The sequence below is a fragment of the Anser brachyrhynchus genome (assembly GCF_964034855.1).
Source record: "Anser brachyrhynchus genome assembly, chromosome: 1".
Lineage (NCBI taxonomy): Eukaryota > Metazoa > Chordata > Aves > Anseriformes > Anatidae > Anser > Anser brachyrhynchus.
In genome coordinates, this window is record NC_137694.1 from 64,153,741 (window position 1) to 64,160,470 (window position 6,730).

The following is a 6,730-nucleotide window of genomic DNA, read 5'->3' on the forward strand; positions in this document are numbered from 1 at the left end:
CAACCCAAGACAGCTTTTACCCCACCACTTCACCCCAACCACTTATTAAATGGAAAATGAATAACTCCTACTATCATAATGGTTGCTCTGTAAAGGGACAACTCACAGTGGGGCTTGCCTTAGTGCATGTACCTGTTGGAGGGGAGCCTGTGCCTTTCTCTGTGTGTTTAAAGCATTACAAACACATGCAGTGGGAAGCGGTGACAGTGGTGGATTATACAAGCCTTGCGGGGAGGTATGCTGCTGCAGAGCAGAGGCCAGCCAGCACGAGGACACATCAGAACATTTCAGGCAAAAGGCTGTGGAGGCATCGCTGAGCCCTGAGGTGGGCTGGGTGTAAAAACATCACAGGAGCATCGCAGCTGTAAGGGAAAGGGCAGAGAGAGCCTGGGGACACAGGCTTGGGAAGGGACTGTCATGGCACAGAGGTCACAAAGCAGCATGGCATTTACCAGAGCTGTACAGGCCCCTGTTAAGGACAGAGGGGCCTATGCAGAGGCCTTGAAGGAAAGTGGACTGTGGCACTGAGCTATTTCAGAGTCTATCCCCAAGATGCTGAGTCCCTGTCATGCTGTGCCAGGTCACACCCAACATCCTGGTCTGCTTGGGGACAGATGGAAAGGTGCCACTGATTTCATCTGGCCTCTAGAGTTTAGCAGTTGGTGTTTGCCACCCCAAGCCTGCCAGCACACCCTCAAAATGATGTTTTCAGTGCCCCAGCCGGCACCTACGTGCTGACTCAGGGTAAGGAGCATGCTGGGAGCCCATTTGCCACAGCTTATAAAAGGCTTTAAAGGGCTGCTGCTGCCTTCAAGAATGGCACACACAAACCCCCTCCTGTTTTGCAGGCCTCCTATGAATGGCTACTTATTCTGATTTACAGCAGGATGTGTTTTATAGGGGGCTAAACTTGGCCCAGCCGTTCAAGCGAGAAGCATGCGCGCACTTCTCCGCACACACAAGGGGGAAAGGCCTGAGCCTCGCCGCACACCTCTACGTGCCGGGCACCCACACAGCCCTGCACCTGAGGGCTCTGTGTGCACAAGGGTCTTGGGCCTCTCTGTTTTGAAACAACTTGAGGATCTGGGAGCAGAGGAAACACCAGGCTGGTCAGACCTGAAATCCTGGGTCTGTCTAGGACCGTGGCTGGTGCTGGATGCTACAGAGGAGGGGGCCTGAAACCTTGACATATCCTGCTCTCCTTCAAGCAGTTAGTAATCAGCCTAGGCAGGAGGGCTTAAACGCTTCCTCAAACTTCTGTTTTGATTACACGGATTGAGTCAGATGCCCATGGTTTCCCAATAACTGTTCAACTCTGATTCTAAATACTTGGCTTTGGCATTCCAAGAGCAAATAAGGACCAGCTTAAGATGCCACTTTTGTAGTTAGCCAGCTATCCCACCTCCATCCTACAGACAGTGCAAACCAACCAGTAACCATTGCTCTTGTTTTTGAAGCCCTGCATTAGGACTGGTTCAGTCACTGCTAAGGGCAGTTGCCCTGACAAGAGGCGACACTCAGGTCAGCCGTGGACAGAGATTTGTTTTGACAGCATGCTGAAAATAACATCTCACAAACCACACTGCTAGCTGGTTTTAGAAAGGCCAGTTTTTGGAGTGTCTCTGACCGGCCATGCTGTAAATAGCAATCATTTTGTTTAGATGTTTTTTGAAAAGTGTCCGTGCCTGAAGGGCGATGCCATCCCGGGGCACCTCCTGCAGGTTGCTCTCGTTCAGCTTCTCCAGGAGCCCCTGGGGCTTGTGAGAGGGGCAGGGGTGCAGTTGGGGCGCCACCGCTCCAGTAACCCCACAGGCGCTCACCAGCCTTCCCTGTGAGCCCAGGTGTCCCCCACATCCCACACACTTCAAGGCACTGCTGCTTGGCTGGGTCCCCAACCCGACCAGGTGAGCTCAGTCCCACGGGATTGTCCCTTCCCATGGCACCTCGTCAGCCTTAGCCCTTCCCAGGTAAGCCCAGTCACCCCAGTCCAGGTGGGAAAGAGAACAGCTCAGATGGTAGGCCTCATACATCTGTGGGGAGGTAGATAAGGTGCAGAACACCACCTCTGCCTTCAGGGGGCCAGTACCCCATTGCGTCCCTTCTCTCCCGTGCCCACGTGGCACTGGTGCTAGCTTCCTCGCTGGTCTCTGCACCACGGGATCAGTGAAGACAGAGGAATTTTCCCACTGGCCCCGAGATGTCTGTCAGATCACCCTGTGCCTACGGAGCACACAGCTCATGCTGCGCACAAGCTCTGATGTGCCCTGGAGGCAACATCTGGGTCCCTGGGCTTCTTGGCATGCTGTAATTTGCAGTATGAACAGAGTCAGCCTTGCGGGAAGTCACTAAGGTTAGATGTGTGTCCGCGTTTAAGATGAAATTAATTAAGTCTTTCATCTCTCTAATCCCTGACCATGAACACCCATTATGGCACCCAACTTACTTTTGGACATTTCTGTTAACAACATCTAATCAAATTTGCCCATCCTGCTTCTGCCCTCCCCTTACCTACATTGGGTTTGTGAGCAAAGGCTTTCTCTTAGAAAGTCTTTCACCTTTCCTTATCTTCTCATTTTCTGAGTGGGATGCCTCTGTCCTGCAGAGTGGGGTGGCTCTTGCATTCTTCCCACTGTCTCCTCCTTTGGTGCTGCTTTCTCCCTGCCTGTCCGTTTTCTCTGTCTGCCCTTGGCTTGGCTTTTAGAGGATGTTAAATGTCAAATTTGGTTGATTTGTTGCAGACCAATTAGCTGATTCAATCCAATTAAGCTATCTGAAGTTATCTGTGTAATGTGGTGGCTTTGTTAGCCAGCTCCATTCCCTTTTACCCTTATGAAAATTTTTGCCTCCAGCTCCTCCTTCCAGATTTCGGCGGTAGATTTCCACTTGGTTCTTGGCTGCTTGTTCAAAGCTCATGATCAGGGCTTCAGGTTCTGCAGATTTCCTTCAGGGACCATCTCCTTCCCTTCCCCTGGTTAGCCCAGGCTGCCCACAGCTCTTCTTCCTCGCCAGATGACTTGTAAGCACTCTGTTGATCTTTGGCAGCTTGGCAATAAGGTCAGCGAGGTGCTAGTCCCTCATGAGACTAGTCACCTGTACTTGAGCTTGGTGAAGTTTGTATCACTATCTTCTGCCTTGCTTTGGCTGGTTAAAAACTCTGCCCAGAGAAATGTTTTCCCTATAGTTCTGTGGCTCCCTGCAGTCACATGGAGCCACATCCTCAACGTGTCTTTTTGCCTTCCTATGACTATCTCTGTGCTATGTTGATCTCATTCTTCAGCTAGCTCCTCCTTGATCTGGAAACAGGTTTTGTTCTTGTTTTTCTTCTCCTGAAAAATAATTTTATGGACCTTTGTTCTGTCTGCTGGTACTGTAGTCCAAAAGCAGGGTCACTGGAAACAGACCTGTAGGCTAGTAAGGCTCCACGGAGAGGATGGTGACGGGTGAAGACTTTAACCTGGAAAGATACAGCCTCAGGCTGCTTGTGTTTATTTATCAGAGTTCAGGGTAAGAGTTTGGAGCATCTACACCTGTTAAGAAAATCCCAAATTCTGTCCCCTAGGTGATGCCACTTGAGACCAGACCTACACCATACTCTCCAAAGCAGTTCACAACTTTCTTGCCCCTAAAGCTTACTCCAAAGTTGTCCACATGAAATCTGGAACTTCTCCCTGTGCCGCTGGGAAAGACAGGCCTCTCGATTCAGAGCAAAGAGCTCTTGTGGGTTTCCAAATGTTTAGTCTCCATTTTCAAAAGTGCCTCAAACGACAGAATAAGGGGGCATAACTTTCTTGACAGGAAACAGCCTGGCAGGCGGACAGGGCTGATCTTCTTAGTGGTGTCTTCAAATCGCCTTACGATAAATCCTCATAGAATAGTCTTATTGGCTTTAACAGGGATGAAAGAAATAGCGCTGCAAAGAAATGAGGGGTGCTTGAGAAGCTGCACGAAAGGGTTTTAAACAGTAATAGAAAATGATCTTTTTTATTTTGCTATAGTATTTGAGCAATCCTTAAGAATTTAAGAGAATTGTGTTCCTCTGAAGGAATTTGAAATGTCAATTAAAAACTCATTGGAAAGGTTACTATTCTCTGTTAAACCCTGATGGCTTTCTTACTTAGGCTGGGATATAAGTGCTCTGCCTCGTTCCTAGGCGAGAACCAGTTTGGGGCGCCGGTCTTACTGATCCATGCAGCTTTGGTGATCCACTGGGCACTTCACGCTGGCGCTACGAACATCATGACACCTATTTTCATCATCATCAAACTTTCCTGTTACTGTTCATTTGGAGCCATCTGTTTTTTGGCCTAAAACAGAGCACAGAGAAAGACCATATTTCTTTATTAATGCATTTGCTTTAAACCTTTTATACCTTCAAAAAATTCATTTGCTGTTACTCATATGGACAACTGGTGCAAGTGGGTGCCGAGCTGTGATGATAACTCCCTCTTAAATTTTTCTCCTTGGCAAAACCTTAATTAGAACTGTATGTCAATCAACACTTCCCCCCCCCCCCAAAGAACTTCTGGTAATTTTTTAAAATCCCTTGGCCAGGCATTTAGCCAATAAAGCAAGTTTTCAAATGACTGAAGTTGTAAAAAGTGTTTTGTAGTGAAATCTCAAAGCAGGAACAGCTGCCTGGGTTTGGTTTTGACAGCTGTTCTTCACCTAACAACAAGCAGCCTATTTGTGTTTGTTTATTCATTAATATTGAAAAATAACACAATAGGATCAGATGTCTCAGCTGACGTCAAATGTCCTACTTTTCCTCTGCGTTAGAGCCTGTGTCTCAGCACTCATAATATATGTGTGTTTTGTATATAAAAAGCCCTTGTGGTTTGCTTTTTTATTACATCACTGACATATTTCACCTTCCCAGCTGAAATAATCAAGACCCTGTCCACAAAAGGTACAAGCTTAACTGGAGTACAGCCACAGTCCCATTAGTTTTCCAGAGACCACGTGCATCCTTAAAGGTAAATAATTTTAAGAGCTCTCCTGGATGAGAGCAAATCCTCTGGTCTAAAGCTCATATTCCAGGTCACCTGTGATCTCTACGACCCCATATTCCTCTTTTACCAAGGTGCTTTATTTTTTACAACAGCAGCACCGCTAAGAGCCTTGCCAAATGAGGCTTTACCTGTAGTGCTGGCACCCTTAAGAAGCAGAAGCGTGCACTGTTTCAGGTGGCTGCACTTTCCTTAAATTAAACTCCTTCGGCTGGCTCCGAGTTTGGGGCTATTTCTGATCACCAGCTCTCCATGTGGTGCAGTCGGACAAAGCGTCCCGCTGATGCTGTGGGGAGCACAAGTGGCTGGCTGGAGGGGCAGGGGCTAGAGGAACCCTGGAGAAAGCTCATTAGCTATAGAAGTGCCTTTTATTTACTGGCAGGTGGCTGCCAGCCAAAACTGAAAACTCAAACCACTGCCAAGTTGTAGGGTAGCCCCTGCAATGTCATCAGCGAAGGCTTCAAGGAAACCGGAGATGTTTCAGAAACGAAGGGTTTGGACCGTGCTCTTCTTTATGCATTGCTCTTTGGACCTCAGCAGCTAGAAATGGTTTTCCTCTGAGAGAGCAGGGATGGCCAAGCTGTTCACAGGCCAGGGCAGGGTGCTGTTTGGAAACTGAAATCCTCCGCGGGTTACAGCATCAGCTGTTTTTGTTATTGTGAGTTACAAGCCTGTGAGTTCCGCTGTGCTGTGGGGTCTGTGTGGGACATAAAGCTGGGAAATAAATACCCGAGCAGTCCTCTGGCCCTGCCTTGTGGGCAATCAAAGCCTCCTGTGAGCCAGCAGGGTAAGGGCGCGTAGCCATCCGTGGGCACCACGGGATTGGTTTGGTTCAGCTGGGTGCTGAGAGGCAGCACGTTGCTCCTTACCTGCAGGGATGCTCCTTGAAAACACCACCTCGTTCCCACGTGGAGATTTAAATGCTGTACTAGATGGCACTGGGCTGGAAGGAATGTCATGGAGGGGTCTCTGGGAGCGTAGAGAAGGGGAAAAAAAAAGGGTAAATGCTGTAAAAGTCTGAGAGAATCACTCCCGCAGCTCAAAAAGAAAGATAAAAGGGGACACCTTACATGCAAACAGAAGTTGCTGAAAGCTGGTAGAGTTCCCTAGGCTAGTTAAAACCCGTAAGAATGACATCTGTGTATTTTGGGAGACCGTTCAGCACCAGCTACGCTTGTGCCCGGCAGGCTGAAAGGTCGGCTCTGGCCGTGTCCGGAGGGAAGCACAGGTAACAAAGAAGGCAAACTCGCATCGTTTAAAACCAAACAGGAGCAAAGCAAACCAATCAACTCACAGGCCGCGCCGGAGACTTCCTGGTGCGAGATCCCGCTGCGTGCGCTCCGTGCCCGAAGGGACCCGCTCCGCAGCGCCGGGGGAGGCGGCGGCACGGGATTGCCGCGGAGCTGCAAAGCCGACAGAGCCGGCGCCAGGTGCTCCGGGTGACACGAGGCCGGGCGGAGCGCCCTGCCCTGCCCTGCCCTGCCCCGCGGGGACCCCGCACCCGGCCCCCAGCCCCCGCTCCCGGCGCGCCGGCGGGAAAGCGGCCGGGGAGGCCCCGCCCCCGCGGCGGGAGGCAGGTGCGGGCCGGCCCCTGGCGCGTGAGGTCACCGCCGGCGTCACAATGGGCGCCGCCTCCCCCCCCCCCCCCCCCGTAGGCTTCCCGCGCGGCCTTTCTCCCTTAAAAGGACAATGGGGCGCGCGGAGCGTGGAGGGCTCGATTGAGG

At 50.5% G+C, this 6,730-nt stretch overlaps 1 long non-coding RNA gene across 2 annotated transcripts; it reads right to left on the minus strand.

Annotated features, from left to right (window-relative positions):
* Positions 1-1,584: 1,584 nt before the first annotated feature.
* On the minus strand, positions 1,585-6,585 carry LOC308177072. Of its 2 annotated transcripts, XR_013938844.1 has the most exons (4): positions 6,301-6,585; positions 5,876-5,975; positions 4,115-4,304; positions 1,585-3,910 (listed from the first exon to the last, which is right to left on the minus strand). It is a non-coding gene; the product is annotated as an uncharacterized lncRNA (long non-coding RNA). The 2 variants fall into 2 exon arrangements; XR_013938845.1 differs by lacking the exon at positions 1,585-3,910 and having other exon boundaries at positions 3,963-4,304; positions 6,301-6,583.
* Positions 6,586-6,730: the final 145 nt, after the last annotated feature.